The sequence below is a fragment of the Neophocaena asiaeorientalis genome, unplaced genomic scaffold (assembly GCF_003031525.2).
Source record: "Neophocaena asiaeorientalis asiaeorientalis breed wild unplaced genomic scaffold, Neophocaena_asiaeorientalis_V1.1 scaffold7, whole genome shotgun sequence".
NCBI lineage: Eukaryota > Metazoa > Chordata > Mammalia > Artiodactyla > Phocoenidae > Neophocaena > Neophocaena asiaeorientalis.
Genome location: NW_020185337.1, coordinates 11,232,406 through 11,249,306, shown reverse-complemented (window position 1 = coordinate 11,249,306; position 16,901 = coordinate 11,232,406). Strand labels below are relative to the sequence as shown.

At 44.9% G+C, this 16,901-nt stretch overlaps 1 protein-coding gene across 5 annotated transcripts in view; it reads right to left on the bottom strand.

Annotated features, from left to right (window-relative positions):
* TSPAN5 (tetraspanin 5) overlaps nucleotides 1-16,901 on the bottom strand; it is a 171,087-nt gene that overhangs the window by 75,926 nt on the left and 78,260 nt on the right. The gene's annotated exons all lie outside the window — the stretch shown is intronic.

Here is a 16,901-nt window from a genome sequence, read left to right as displayed (position 1 = left end):
CGCGCAGGCTCAGCGGCCATGGCTCACGGGCCCAGCCGCTCCGCGGCATGTGGGATCTCCCCGGACCGGGGCACGAACCCACGTCCCCTGCATTGGCAGGCGGACTCTCAACCACTGCGCCACCAGGGAAGCCCTCAGTAAACAAATTTTAAGCAACTACTACGTGCCAGGCACTATAGAAGACACTAGAGGCACAAAGCCTGGTAAGGCTAGGCCCTGCTCGAGGGGAATCTTGAAGTACGGGGTGCAAAGAAGACATAAAAAGGAGTGGGACACTGTAGTGAGTACTGTGATACCATAGCTGACCCTGAAATTGCAGCGGATACTCTCTGGGCAGATCAGTTGTGGGAGGCACTCCAGCGGAAGGGGAGGAGCAGAGGCTTACGCAGCTAGAGAGAGTTCTTGGAACTGCAAATAGCCCAGCCCCTGAGAAAGTAAGCTCCAGGAGGGCAAGGTCCTTGTTTTCTTCACTGCTGAATCCCCAGTGCCTAGAACATGACCTGCACTTAGCAGATCGGGAATGCCGTAAGATTTGGGGAAAGAGGGTATGTTTAGAAACAAGGCTGGAGAGGAGGTGGGGACTGGATAAGAGAAGGAATCAGAGAGCCCGATGGGGACAAGATCAGATTTGCATTTTACAAAAACACTCTGGTTGAAAAGGTGGGTGAAGGGGTGTGACACCAGAGGACCTCCTCAGGAGATGACGGCAACGGCCTGGGCCCCAGGCGAGAGGAGATAAAAATTGAAATAAGGGGGCTGGTGGGTGGGGGGTGGTGTAGAATGAAAATCACAGGATTCAGGAACTATTCGGGTTGGCCCCAAAGTTCATTCGGGTGTGACCATAAGATGTTATGGGAAAAACCCAAGCGAACTTTTTGGCCAACACAATACATGGAGGGAGCGGGACTCAGAGGGCTTGTGATGGTTTTATATATAAAGGAAGAAGGGGAGTCTAAGATGACTCTTATATTTAAGGAAAAGTAAGCTGGGAGAAAAAACAGTAATCCAAGTTTGCATATATTACATTTGGGATGCTTGAGGGTTTTCCGAGAGGAAATGTCCAAAAGGCAGCTGGGCATGCAGGTGTGATGCTCCAGGAAGTGGTCTGGTCTGGGCTCAGAAATGGAAGAACCGCATCCAGGTGACAGCTAATGTCACGGGAATGAAAGAAACTGCCCAAACGCGGCCAGCATGTACTGCTGCGCAAGTCGCACACTGCACAACTCCTGAGGTGCCAGTTACCCCGGGTCACTGTGGTTTTGTACCCTCATCATGGCACTTTCCTGGTAGATAACTGTCATACGTTATCTGGAGAGAAGGGCATTGTGCTCTAATTCATCAGAGTTATTGTGCGGATGAGCAAAAGGTTTGCCAAAAAAGAGCTTCTCCTGAACGAGCAGAGGCGGGAGGAAGGAAAGAGAACAAGAAGAAGGAAGGCAGGTGGGGTGAGAAAGGGATAAAGCAAATCCATTTTGTTTCGGTTCCACTTCAAAACTGATCTCTAAAAGTCTCCTATATCCTCTACATTGAAGATTGCAACAATTTTATTAACTTCTAAACTTTCATGGTCTCACTGGGTTCTGTTACTATAGGGAATACCAGGAGTTTACTAAAAACAATCACGGCCCTGCTTGCTCATGAGATCTCATTTGGGTCTTCCTTCAGCTTACCGGTTTCAGGGCTGCATTTTCTTTGTAAAACGATGATGATGATAAAGAAAACACCCCTACACATATACACTCACCTACACACGATTAACAATTCTTCTCTGGCCTAGAATAAAAAATCACTTCAGGGTATTTCCAAATGGCTTTTCCAAAATTAGAAATAAACGTTAAGTAATTGAAAACTTGTAATGGCATAGAATGCTGCTGAGTTTCTACAGCAAAATGCACCGAATCAAACCAGTGGTTCTGCAGTGGGGGTGATTTTGCTTCTCCCCCAAGGGACACTGAACCATACTGAGACATTTTTGGTTGTCACAACAGGGAAACGGGGTGGGGGGAGTTCTACTGGCTCCTGGTGGGTAGAGGCCAGGGATACTGCTAAACATCCTACAATGCACAGCTCAGCTCCCACCACAAAGAATTAGCTGACCCAAGATGTCAGTGGTGTCAAGGGTGAGAAAAATTCTGTTAACCTATAAGCTTCTTGAGGCCTAGGACCAATAAGTACTTCTGATGCCCAAAAGTGTTTGATAAGACAAAATTAAATGGAAGACAGTTATTACACTATATCGCAGAAGAGCGCAACAACTTCATTTATTTTTCTCTCCTGCTATTACTGCCTTCCGTTTAGGCTCCCAATTCAGATTACAGAAAAAGCCAATAAGAACTGTTAGAAAGCTAAATGATATACACAGTTTAAGTGCTTTCTGATAAAGCAAAGTCTATAATTTCTGTCAAATTCTTAGAGAATATATTAAATCTCTGCCCCAAATAAAATCATTAAGAGTAAATAGAATCCACCTGCCAATGCAGGGGACACGGGTTCGAGCCCTGGTCCGGGAAGATCCCATATGCTGCGGAGCAACTAAGCCCGTGTGCCACAACTACTGAGCCTGAGCTCTAGAGCCTGCGAGCCACAACTACTGAGCCCGTGTGCCACAACTACTGAAGCCCGCACGCCTAGAGCCTTGCTCTGCAACAAAAGAAGCCACCGCAATGAGAAGCCCGCACACCGCAACGAAGAGCAGCCCCTGCTCGCTGCGACTAGAGAAAGCCCGCGCGCAGCGACAAAGACCCAACACACCCATAAATAAATAAATAAATTTTTTTAAAAAAAGAGTAAATAAATCTTCCTATGTAAAATTCCATTATTATTTTTCAAAGAGTCACATAAGTAATAAGAATAATAATGGTCCATTATAAAATACAAACACACACCTCTTCATCATTGTTCTACATATTGAGAAATGCAATTCTGGCAGTTAATTTAGATTGATTAAAAAACCAGGGCTTCCCTGGTGGCGCAGTGGTTGAGAGTCCGCCTGCCGATGCAGGGGACACAGGTTCGTGTCCCGGTCCGGGAAGATCCCACATGCCACGGAGCGGCTGGGCCCATGAGCCATGGCCGCTGAGCCTGTGCGTCCGGAGCCTGTGCTCCGCAATGGGAGAGGCCACAACAGTGAGAGGCCCACGTACCGCAAAAAAAAAAAAAAAAAAAAAAAAACCAAAGAGTGAAATAAAAGTGGAAGCTAAATACAGATGATCTAAGTTAGTGTATTCGGAGTCCTTTTATCCCATTACTAATTACTGCTTCCCAAGCCTAACCTCAATAGCCATTCATTTGTTTTCCCAAAATTTAAATGAAAGTAAACAACATTCACACATTTTGTAATGAGGCAGCTGATTTAACTTCTACCATTTGCTTGGGTCCTGACACTAAAACTGACTGTGTTCCTAATTTCTAAGGTTCTATTTTAATTTCCACTGTAACTAAATGAGAACGAACAAAAGCTTTTTTCTTTTAAAAACCCTAGACAATCATCTCCTGCCCTTATGGAAAAGGAGACAGGATATCACTACCCCAAACCAGCACCCTTTGGTAACTGAAGGCTTTTTGTCCCTCCAATGTCAAGACAATGGCTCCCTTAAGCATCAGATGCCCTGAGCGTGTTACAACTGCTGAATGGATTTTCATGGAACATAAATCACTTTCCCACTACCTGCCACTTACAAACTTGCTTCTCATGAACCTTGGACCCTGCACAATATGGCTCATCTTGTCCTTTGTGACAGCTAGGAACAAGGGAACTGTTTGCATGAGTAGATAAAGGGCATTTCTTCCTTCTGACACTTAGTTTTTTTTCCCCTTGTGCACTGAAATTTTTAAAATTAAAATCACAGGAACATCTAATTCCCCCATGCCAATTAAATTTTAAAACATCTAAGTACTTGCATGGTTCATATAACTGTTGAGCATTTTAATAGGATTTTAGAAACATATTTATCTGATCATTTCCTAATATATCTCCATGTGGATCAGATCTCCTGCTCTTGTGAGTTTGCCTGAGAACTTTTGAGCAAATTTTCATCCCGTTTTGGGGGTCTTTAAGGATTGAGGAGGATACAGACACACAGTAGACCTCACATTTACTGGCTGAGAAATTTTTCCCCATATGAATTTCCAAAATTCACTTAATCCTCTTGAAACAGAATTGTTGAGAATAACGATTAAAGATACCATCGTTGATGTGACATCATTCGTATACATCTAATTCCATTGCTCTGCATGAAATTCAGCCTGCTTTCAAGTAGGAAAGTTATATATTTCCCAGAGGGATTGAAGTTGCCTGCTTTTTTGTAGCCCTTATCGCAAGCAGCTGAGGACCCCAGGGGCTGTTTGAAAGTCACCTAAGCAACATCTCTGCGGACTGAGTCACAGCTGCCAACAGTCAGCTTGGATGTCTGGGCTCTCTCCTTTTCCGCTCGCCCGGAGCACACACACCTCACCTGCGTGCCCGACTCAGACATAAGCAGATGCCTCTGCAGAGAAGTGGTCCAAACGCAAGAAAACAACACTTCTCTGAGCCAGGTCATGCCAAAGGCTCTCCGGGCACGAAGTCACAAAGCAATTGAATACAAGCTTGGACACAAAGCTAAGTGAGCAATTTAGAAGCCGAAAGGAAACACAGGGGAAAGTTCTTTGGCTTTAGTGAGGAGAGAAGGAAAGAGGCAGAGAGCATCTTGGATCCATTTGGATGGGAAATGAGAAGAGAGGTGGGGCAACGGCTGTCTGCTCGGTCTGTTTGGGGCAAATGGCTTAAAACAGTTTTCCTTACTCTGGCTCCCGAGACTCTGAGTGCTTCGGATCCTAAATCTGTCATTCTAAACTCTTTCTAGGGTCAGAAGCAAGTGACATTTAATGGAACTGAAGAACGAGAGTTATGTACGCTGGTTGTGCTAAAACCAAAGTGAAGCCAAAGCAGTTTTCTGAAGGTGTCTGGAAATCAGTCTCTGACTTGGCATGGAAAATGCTTGGGGGGCTAGGGCAGGGGTGGGGGAACCTCAGCCTCAACAGGTCTCGAAGGGAAAAGCGTCTGTCGATGAAAATACCTTTGCATCAGAGAAAGATGGCCGTAGGGATGTATGCTGACAACTCTGAGAACAATACCAGTGGCTGGAGCCAGAACATGTGATTCCAATGTCAGGCCAGAACCCAGCTGGAGCAGCCATGGGAAAGAAAGATTCCATACAGAGGAGAAGCCGGGGGCCAGCGCCGAGTGAAGTGGGTGACAGATTGGTGCAGGGGCACCACAAGCGGCAGCCTTGTTTTCTCCGGCCCAAGGATGTAAGCTGTGAGAGGCTTCCACCCTGGAAGCCTGGATGCTGGGGAGACCAGCAGGCAGCACAGACACAGCTGAGCCTTGCTGAGGCCGAGGGAGGCTGTCCCCGCCAGCACAGCAGGGAAGACACGATGCAAACAGAGATGCTAGCCTCGGAGATGGGTGGGTGTGGGTCCCTGAGCAGAGGCAGAGCCTACAGGGGAGGAGATCCGAAATCCAGCACAGCACACCCCTCCAGGCCAACGAACGTGCCTGGGCCGGGATAGGAGGAATCCAACACTATAGTCGGTTGTCGCAGAAACAGCTGTGCTGAGGCCTACGCGGCCAAGTGGGGGGACGCCAGCATGATGTCTTCAAGAGGGTGCAGGCTCCTGAGTGGAGCAGAAACAAGGCTGCCCCCAGCATCCTGTTGGCTGAGTTCTGCAAAGGGGCGCTCAATAAATGATCGTGGGCTTCCCTGGTGGCACAGTGGTTGAGAGTCCGCCTGCCGATGCAGGGGACACAGGTTCATGCCCCGGTCAGGGAAGATCCCACGTGCCACGGAGCGGCTGGGCCCGTGAGCCATGGCCGCTGAGCCTGCACGTCCGGAGCCTGTGCTCCGCAACGGGAGAGGCCACAACAGTGAGAGGCCTGCGTAGCGCAAAAAAAAAAAATAAATGATCGTATGATTGGCTCAAGTCTCCTCTTCCCTCCCCCTCAGATGAAAACCCATCAACCAGACCCGGCTGAGGTTCTCATAACCTGTTAGGCTTGTGAGAATACAGACTGACGAAATACTCTCTCTGCCCTCAGAGGGCTTATTGTCATCTGGGCCAGATGGTTTTTTCCAAACTGTGAGTGGCCTTCCATAGTAGGTAGTCAAAGTCAATTAAATGGGTCAAAATCAGCATTGTTTTTCACACACACACATACAAGAATAAAAGAGAAAACTCTTGTGGAACTTTTGATTCAAATGTGTGTATTCACCACCACCAAGTCCTAGTGTTAAAATATACTCCTTCCTGTAGGTCAAAATAAAAATACGTTTGAAAGTAGCTGATCTAGTGAGGAACATGGGAACAGCTAGCCATTTACAAAGAGCTTTCACACATACTCTTATGAAATCATCCAGAAACACCATAAGGAAACTGCCCATTTTTTCAGTGACTCAGAGATGTTAACCAACTTGCTCAAAGCGGCACAGCAGAGCCTGGATGTAATCCCAGATGGTCTGACTCTAGTACATCCTCAAGTACCACAGGAGTTCAGGGGTAATGGTGAGCAAAGAGGGCTGGAGAGGAAAGGAAGGGGAGTGAGAGGAGGTACAATCTGAAAGAGACTTGGGAAAGTGACTAGGTCTTGGCTGGGATGGAAAGGCAGAGATGCAGAAATAGGCTGGGTTGGTTCGGGGGTGAGTGGAGAGTCTGGCCCGATGTAGCAGACAATACAGGAAGTTCAGAGTGGATTAAAGGAGTTGGACAGATTCTGGCAGCCCCTACCAGTCCTGAGACTTTGAGCCTTACCTTCCTCATCTGTAAAATGGGGATTATAATAGCACCTACTAAGTGAGACTATGTATATAAAGTGCTTGTGCTCAACATATGACAGCTTAAAAACAGAAGTCACCTCACCCATGCAGAATCCTGCACCGACAAGTCAATGATCAGACATTACTTTACTTGGCCATGACAGCACTTCTGTGAAACCGACAAGACAGTTGCAGAGCTCAGGAAACTTCAGCAGAGACACAGAAGGATGTGCACTGGGGCTTCTGTTCTGGGCCCTTATTCAACAGGGAGAAGAACAGATAATGGTGCAACAGAGGCTGAAGGACTTCGAAGGCGAAGCACAGAAATTCAAAGAGGGAGGCTCACGAGGGAGGGGATATGGGGACATATGTATGCATATAGCTGATTCACTTTGTTGTACAGCAGAAACAACATTGTAAAGCAAGTATACTCCAATAAAGATATATTTTTAAAAGAGGGGGCTTCCCTGGTGGCGCAGTGGTTGAGAGTCCGCCTGCCGATGCAGGGGACACGGGTTTGTGCCCCGGTCCAGGAGGATCCCACATGCCGCGGAGCGGCTGGGCCCGTGGGCCATGGCCACTGAGCCTGGGCGTCCGGAGCCTGTGCTCCGCAACAGGAGAGGCCACAGCAGTGAGAGGCCCGCGTACCGCCAAAAAAAAAGAAAAAAAAAAGAGAAATTCGGACTTTCACCAACAAGAGGCAGGGAGCTTACAAGGTTTCTGAGGAAAAGTGCTATGGGGTGGGGTGATGGGGTTAGATAATAGTAAGGCTCTGAAATCAGAGAAATAGTGCTGGTCTCAGAGCTAAACTTTGAAAGTTAAGATCCACAAAGACATCCTAGAGAAACAGCTCCAAAGCCAGCAAACTTGAAAGTATTAAATCCAGGGGCAAGAAGGTCAATCAGATGGGGCCTGGTCAGACCTGAAAGGGGAGATTTAAAGGGACTCACAATGGCCTTGCCACTCCAAGCAATAGACAGAGCCGCAGGCAACCTCCTTAGTCCTTGGAGGGTTCAGGACCTACTGGCAAAGTCAGCCTCACTGCGGAGCAGGACGCAGGCAGCTGAAGCCAGCTCCCTCTGGGAATTCCCGCTGGCAAGGCTTCCGACCGTGAAATGGATGCATCGGACTCAACCTGATGCCATGTGACACTTAACTTCTCTTTGTTTTTATTCCATACTGGCCAACGAAGCGTCTGATTATGATTTGGCTTCCCACACAGGCCTGGCCACAGGAAGAGAATATGTACCAGTTGTTCCCACACTGGAATCCCAGGCCATGAAATGGAAATAGCAAAAGTTCTCTTCTCATTTTAAGTCAGTACAGCTGGCAATCTGGTTTTATATATCCACTTCCTGAACCGGGTTGACAAGATGCAGAGATGAACCCTTGCTATGCTCCTCAAATCCGTTTCTGAGCCTTCAGAGCTGAGGGTCATCAAGGGAACAAGGATGCCTATTGGAAGAGGCTGCTTTGCACAACTTCCTGGGAAAACCCACTTTGACCATCTCCAGGGGCGACCTCAGAGAGGGATACCAGAGGCAGCCAGTCTGCCTATGGTGGGGTGAACAAGGGAGACTTCTGTCAGCAAAGCTAGCCTGCAAGCCACAGAAGTTAGGTGACCAAAAGCGTAAACTCGAGTAGAGGCAATAGGGATGGGAGGGGGAGCGGGGAAGGAAAATACAAGAGAAAATTAAGGGGATGAAAGAAATGCAAAGATGACTCTAAGATTTTCAACTCAGAGGAACTCAGAGTAGGGCCCCCGCTTCTAAAACACAGGGCGAAGGTTTATTGAACTGGATTTGGCTTGAGATGTTCCTTTGAGATGACACGATAGTAGCTATGTCCTATCCAACGACTGGCTGGAACCATAAAGGTATTTATTACGTTGCTGGTCACTCTTCATTCCACAAAGGTTTACTGACTGTCTACAACATGCCAGCCAGGTATTACTCCATCAGTCACCAGGGATTCCTGCCTTCAACGAGCTTACAGTCTAGTGGTGTTGACAGGTTAATTTACTATTTTAGTAAATAAAAGTGCTATGATGGGGGTACGCACAGATTATGATGGGAACGTCTAGAATAATGAACACCATGCAGGAGGAACACCGAACTTTTTCAGCCAAAAGAGATAAATCATTTTACAAAGAAAAGAATCAATGTTGTTTTTTCACCTTCTTGTATTTCTGAATCCCCTAAAATGTTGAATTTTAAATCAGACATCTAATTTTACTTCCTTTCATCTTATGAGTGGTGAAAAAGAAATAGCAAGAGGATTGGAAAATAAGACCTTAGCTGAGAGATTGCAGCAACATGTGTAGAAAACTCCCAATAATAAAATAAAGGTAGATGCCAGATCTATGACAGCCCATGAAAAGGCAAACATCCAATATTCAGGCCAAAAACCAAACCTGTAAGACACTGCCTACGTAAAGACCACACACCCATCCAGTTTCATCATCTGGTACAAAATTCCCAAATGTAATTCATATTAACAATTTAATCTTCCAGGATATTATTATCTTGCAACCCAATGGACTTTTCCAAAAAAGTAACGATGTCCACTGTATAAACCAAAGAAAATATTCCAGGGTCACCAAAAACCAGAAATTTTGGAAAGACATAGGATCTTCCTCAATCACCATGATAGAGTTGACAGAGGTACATAGGAAAATACATAGCTAAGAGCACTGAATGACAGACATAAAAAAAATGCGGAGACAGATGTCAAAAAGCAGAAATAAAGACAGTCTTGGTTAGAGCTCATATCTCCTGCCTACATTTTTTCCCCTAACCCCACACTCCACCAGTCTTAGTATAAAGTATAAATATATACTTAGAATAGCATAAAGTACTAATTACTGTGTATAATGTACTGTTTGCAGAAGGATGAAACTGGAAGATCTGGGAACAAATATTTCCATTACACATTCTATAGAATACACCTTCCAAACTACTTTGTCCCTGGTGGACTGCTCTTATTGAGATGCATTTTTTTGGTTGTCCCAATGGCCAACACTGAGGGATATTATAGGAGGCCGCTCTAAAAATTCCTTATTGTGTGTACTGCAGGGATTTTGCTAAAGCTGTTTTCCACTTTATCACAAAGTATCCATTCTACCAGGCCCTGTGACTTCTCTAAGCAGTATCACATATTTTGTAACATGAGGCTGACATGTTTCCCTTTTTGCACTGGCTAATAGGAAGCTCAGAAAACATTTGCAGCACACTTGCAGCAAGTTCAACCACCTGCCAGTGTAAAAGTATTACTTTTATCCCTGATTTTCCCTTCACACATATTCTCCTAATTAAAAACAGTAAAGCAAAAAAAAGTGTAAGAGTCAATAGCAAATATTTATGGAGTGCTTATTATTAGACATTCTAATATCCACACATCCCTTATGTTATGACTCCTTAAACCATGTAAGTATTTTTAATAGATATTAAATTTCATATATTTAAATATATTAAATTTTGTTTCTGGAAAAGTCAAGGTACGAAGAGACGGCAGATGGATGAATGAACTGCAAGGTGGAGAAATAGATCAGTATTTCACATCTGTGGTGGCTTTTCAACCAAATCATGGAGAAAGGGCACTAACGATGGCAAATGGCTAGATACACCAGGTAGGACTTGGTACATCCTGGGCTGCAGAGCGGAGACTCGCACATTAATGGCAGTTTTAGCTTTGGTCTGTGAGGAAGAACAAAGCAAAACCAAAACTACCACTCCCCTGTAGTAGAAAGGCTACAGTCCACGGCAGCATCTCATTTGTACCCCTAATATGCCTTGTTTATAGGGCATATATAAATCCTGACTGCAAATTTCAGCCCTCTGCAAGGTGAGAGGAAAAAAGCGTGTATCTGAAAAGCCACAAGACAGCCTCTGCACTGCTCAGAGCCGGGGTAGCTTAGGCAGAGGGAGAGGGGTTTGAGGAGGCATTGACACAAAGGCGACTTGCCCAGGGCCGTGCTCTTTCATCTCACCACTCCTTTCTCCCTCTCTACTCTTTCTGCCCATCTCCCTTAGGTGCAGAGCCCACTTCCCACAGAACCTAGCAGAACTGGCTGGTGTGCAGTGAGTGCCCGGGCGACCCCTGGTAGCAGGGACCCTGAAAGGGCGCAAGATCCGGGCCTCTCAGGGCTGAGGCCAGACTCGACATAACAAATCCCATGTCGCACGGGCCCCTGCAGCTCCCTCAGAGCCCACCTGTCTGTTTTCCTCATTCTTACAAGTTCCAGCAGGCTTGATTACCTGCCTTTCAAGCCAGAGGCTGATGACAGAGCAGCAAATTAGGAGTGAGAAAAGGGGCCGGCCACGAGCTACACCGACAAAAGGAAACCCGACAGCCGAGGAGACACCACATCCTGAAATGCGGTGCACAGACTAAGCTGGCCCAGAAGTCTGTGGCTGCTCATGGAGGGGAGGTTGCACAGGGGGTGCAGAGGTGGCTGAGAGGTGGGCCCAGGGCCGCCAGGCAGACAGAGTTACTGCAAGAAGCTGGCAGACTCCAGGGAGCACCAAGCATCGTCACGTACGAGAAGGCTTCCCACACAGTAGGCCGTCTGCTTTCCAAGTTTATGTCAGTATAACTAATAAAACTATTAAGTAAAAGCACTACTGATCTTATAGCATTGCTATATTTTTTACTTATCTGATCGCAAAACTGTATCTACTATAATGATGGATACATGTCATTACATGTTTGTTCAAACCCACAGAATGTGCAACACCAAGAGTGAACCTGAAGGTAAACCACAGACTTTGGGTGCTATGGTAGCGTAAGTTCATCCTTGGTTAAAAATGTACCACGCTGAAAAAGAAAAATGAAAAAAAAAAAGAAAAAGAAAAAAAAGACCCATAATGAAGAGATTTAACACACACACACACACACACACACACACACACACAAATGTACCACTCTGGTGGGTGATGCTGTTAATAGAGGAGGTTATCAAAAGGCATGCTGGGGAACAGGAGGTATATGGGGAATCTCTGTCCCATCCTCTCAATTTTATTATAAACCTAAAACTGCCCTAAGAAAATAAAAGTATTTTAAAATAATAATTAATAAATAAAAATAAAAACAGAGTACATCTGCCATCATGTATAAGGTTTCTGAATTTTGACAATGAAAAGAGAGTCCTTGCACTTGAAAAGGCTGGGAATTACCAACATATTCAAAGATGGGCCCTGAAGTCAGACAAATCTGGATTGAAATCATGGCTGCTTCTCTCAGTTGAGCATCTGTGAAATGGGCATGAAACCACCTACCGCATAGGGTTTTGTGAAGGAAAGAGTCCAGGGTAGTGACTACTTCCCTTGGTGAATTAGTTTATTCACATAGTCAGTAAACAAGTACCAGTACCACTGGGCATTGTGAACACAATGGCGAACCTCTACAATTTCCACTGTCAAGGATGAGACGGTCCAATGAGGGAGACAGACCAGAAAAGGCATTAACGATATAGTGAGCCGAACACAACAACCATAAGCAGAGAAGCACTGCATGAGAGGGTCATCTGACCAGCGCACAGACAAGAGAGAACAAGGCCTACTGTGTGGCACCGTGGTAAGATGAACAGAATTTTAATCAATCGATTAATTTTTTCAGCAAATATGTAAAAGCTGCTATGTACCAGCACCATTCCAGGGCTCGAGGTCACAGCAGAGGGCAGTTCAAGACCCCTGTCCTCGTGAAGCTTACATTTGGGGAAAGAGCTGTAAAATTCACACACGTTCAAGTAAAAAAATGTATATATATATAATCTGCCAGATGACTGAAAAGTGTGGTGAAGGAAACTGAAGTGAGGGAGAGGGAGAACCCAGAAGTGGGTGCAATCTTAGAGCGGGGATGGGCCCAAGGGAACCGTGAGCCTGGGGAACAGCGCTCACTCCAGGGGGCCGGGTGCTCATCTCAGAACTTACTTCTGCTCCCAATGGTATGTTTTCGAGCTCAACAAAGACTTCGAAAGGGGCTCCATTCCAAGCAATGAAAAGACAAATGTTGATGTTTAACGAGGAAAACCCTCAGCTCTCCAGAGTCAGCTGTCCAAAATAGTGCAACGGTAGCATAAGCTGAGGTTTTGTTTTAACTGCTTCTCTTAACCTCTTCTCTTCTTTTCTCCCTTTAGCCACTAAAATGAAGATGAAGATGAAAAGAAGTGGCAAATATACTCCCCTCTTGTAGCACCTTTTCCCCATTCACCTGGAACTTGTTTACCTAGTGTGACAATAAACAGTCCAGATTGTCTAACTCCTGAGAAGGAGCCATGTCACAATCACAGTGATTTGTTTAAAGAATCTTGCCCACTGCATAATTAGCCCATAGGTCACCATCTGTCTCTAAGTCCTCATAAAACTAACCATATGTTGTTTTCATCAATGGCTGAACCAGGGCAACATACACCCCTCCCCAAGAAAAATGCTACAGACCCATTTTTCCTCTGGTGCAGGGGGTTTTGGGGGGGACGCTTACTCCACCTTGCTTACTCCACCTTTACCACGTTTTTTTAATTTAAAAAATTGTTATTTTGTTCTGTTTATGCTTTGTCCATGGCTACCAACCCAAACAACCCCAACAATTTCTAGGAATTTCTGTAAAGGCTCTTCCAGGAGACACGGGGTAAACAGGCTTAGAGCCCCAGAATTTTGGTTCTCTTCTGTGGTTTGACCTGGTCATGTGAAGAGAAACACACACAGGCAGATGCATCTTACAAACAATCCTTCATATCTATTGTCTGCTGCATTGTAGAACTCCGAGTCACCAAATATCAACTTTTCCATCAGAGTAACTCCACTCTAAAGTAGGTAATGACTATAAATGACTTTAAATCATCTGAAGCAGTACAAAATCTGTCATCCAACAGTCTTGACTTATGAGAGAATTCTCAAACTGTTGAATACTGTTCTCTTCATATCCCCCACCAATGACTAAGCAATCATAGTAAGAAGCAGACGTACAAAATGTTCTGGATCTTAGTTTGGTTTAGTTTATTTTTTAAGCAAAATATGAATAAGATTTATCCCCAAAATGTGCCTATGCTTTAAAATTATATGGCAGGGAACACTAAAGCATTTAGATAACTGAAGAACGTCAGAATCTCATGGTAGAAATGGGTCATTAATGCTGTGGGTAAGATGCAGAGAAAACAGTTCTCCATCAACCAGCTTCCACTAGGGCATCACAAGAGTCATCTGATCCATGGTCTACAGAGTCAAGCATAAATTATATTTACAAAACTGGCCACAATTTCAACATTTAAAAAAAGGCCAAGACCTTCCTACAAGGCTAATGATTCCATTTGGCCTAGGAAAGTATTTGTTGAACTGAATTGAATGGTACAAAGATATTTTCACTTTGTAGCTCTCTTGACTCATTAAGCCTTAAGTTAACCCTTGTCACCAAAACAATCAACCTATTCAACCTTTAGAGGTTAGTACATCACATTTCATGGACTTACTGAACCGGAGGTGCACTTCTTTATTTTTTTAAATGTACCAACTGCTAACGACGGGTAGGGTTTCTCCTCAGAGAGCAGAGATTTTGTTAAAGGCTATTTTCCCGTCTGTGTCAAGATCATTTACCTTACACACAAGTAGTAGCATAAGATTAATTCTTAGATTTTTAACGGTTATCCCTCAGAGATCTTCAACATTCTCCCAGAGACCTCCTAATCTTAAGGTATTTCAGGACTAGATCTTTTAACAAACACCATTTCCACTCCAACAGAGCCTTGGTAATGGTTAGCACAGCTGTGGTGGTTCATCAAGTGTCCTATCAAGACTTCTCCCACTCTGCTGAGGGCCATGTCCCAGTGAGTCACAATTAAAAGAAATAGGATCAAACAACAAAGAGACAGAGGTGGCTTCCAGTCCTGGCTCCACCTCATACCTTACTTTCATCTTTCTTGGTTTCATCTTTTCTAAAATGAGAAGGCCACCTCCCAGCCAGGGTAACTATGAACATAATGTGAAAGCATGAAGGGTGCTTAACAAGGGGCCTGACCACCCCCCAAAGGGACACACAACACATGATAACATTATTGAAGAGGTTAGAGATTGTCCAAACCAAAGAAGCCTACTTTATGTCATCCAGTGAAAATGGTCTTTACCCACTTTCCCAATGCATTAAAATCCATCAAAATTTAAAAAAAAATACCATGAAGATTAAAAGCAGAGAATGCGAGGAACCAAGATGGTGGAGTAGAAGGACGTGCTATCATTCCCTCTTGAGAGAACACCAGAATCACAACTAGCTGATGGACAATCATTGACAGGAAGACAGTGGAACTCACCAAAAAAGATACCCCACATCCAAAGACAAAGGAGAAGCCACAATGAAACAGCAGGAGGGGCGAAATCACAGTAAAATCAAATCCCATAACTGCTGGGTGGGTGACTCACAGGCTGGAGAACACTTACACCACAGAAGTCCACCCACTGGAGTGAAGGTTCTGATCCCCACACCAGGCTTCCCAACCTAGGGGTCTGGAAATGGGAGGAGGAATTCCTAGAGAATCAGACTTTGAAGCCTACTGGGAATTGACTGGAGGACTTCGACAGGAGTGGGGGAAACAGAGACTCCACTCTTGGAGGGCACACACAAAGTACTGTGTGCGTCGGGACCCAGGGGAAGGAACAATGACCACAGGGGAGACTGAACCATACCTACCTGCTAGTATTGTAGAGTCTCCTGCAGAGACAGGGGGTGGCTGTGGCTCATCGTGGGGACAAGGACACTGGCAGCAGAAGTTCTGGGAAGTACTCCTTGGCGAGAGCCCTCCCAGAGTCTGTCATTAGCCCCACCAAAGAGCCCAGGTAGGCACCTGTGTTGGGTTGCCCCAGGCCAAACAACCAACAGGGAGGGAACCCAGCCCCACCCATCAACAGTCAAGTGGATTGAAGTTTTTCTGAGCTCTGCCCACCAGAGCAACAGTCAGCTCTACCCACCACCAGTCCCTCCTCTTAGACAGCTTCATCCACCAAAGGGCAGACAGCAGAAGCAAGAAGAACTACAATCCTGCAGCCTGTGGAAGAAAAACCACATTCACAGAAAGACAGACAAAATGAAAAGGCAGAGGACTAGGTACCAGATGAAGGAACAAGACAAAAGCCCAGAGAAACAACTAAATGAAGTGGAGATAGACAACCATCCAGAAAAAGAATTCAGAAAAATGATAGTAAAGATGATCCAGGACCTCAGAAAAAGAATGGAGGCAAAGATTAAGGAGATGCAAGAAATGTTCAATAAAGACCTAGAAGAATTAAAGAACAAACAGATATGAACAATACAAAAACTGAAATGAAAACTACACGAGAAGAAATCAATAGCAGAATAACTGAGGCAGAAGAACGGATAAGTGACCTGGAAGACAGAATGGTGGAATTCACTGCTGCGGAACAGAATAAAGAAAAAAGAATGAAAAGAAATGAAGACAGCCTAAGAGGCCTCTGGGACAACATTAAACACAACAACATTCACATTATAGGGGTCCCAGAAGGAGAAGAGAGAGAGAAAGGATCAGAGAAAATATTTGAAGAGATTATAGTCGAAAACTTCCCAAACATGGTAAAGGAAATAGCCACCCAAGTCCAGGAAGGGTAGTGAGTCCCATACAGGATAAACCCAAGGAGAAACAGGCCGAGACACATACTAATCAAATTGACAAAAATTAAAGACAAAGAAAAATTACTGAAAGCAGCAAGGGAAAAACGAAAAATAACATACAAGGGAACTCCCATAAGGTTAACAGCTGATTTCTCAGCAGAAACTCTACAAGCCAGAAGGGAGTGGCATAATATACATAAAATGACGAAAGGGAAGAACTTACAACCAAGATTACTCTACCCAGCAAGGATCTCATTCAGATTCGATGGAGAAAGCAAAAGCTTTACAGAGAAGCAAAAGCTAAGAGAATTCAGCACCACCAAAACAGCTGTACAACAAATGCTAAAGGAACTTCTCTAAGTGGGAAACGCAAGAGAAGAAAAGGACCTACAAGAACACACCCAAAACAATTAAGAAAATGGTCATAGGAACATACATATCGATAATTACCTTAAACGTGAATGGATTAAATGCTCCAACCAAAAGACACAGGCT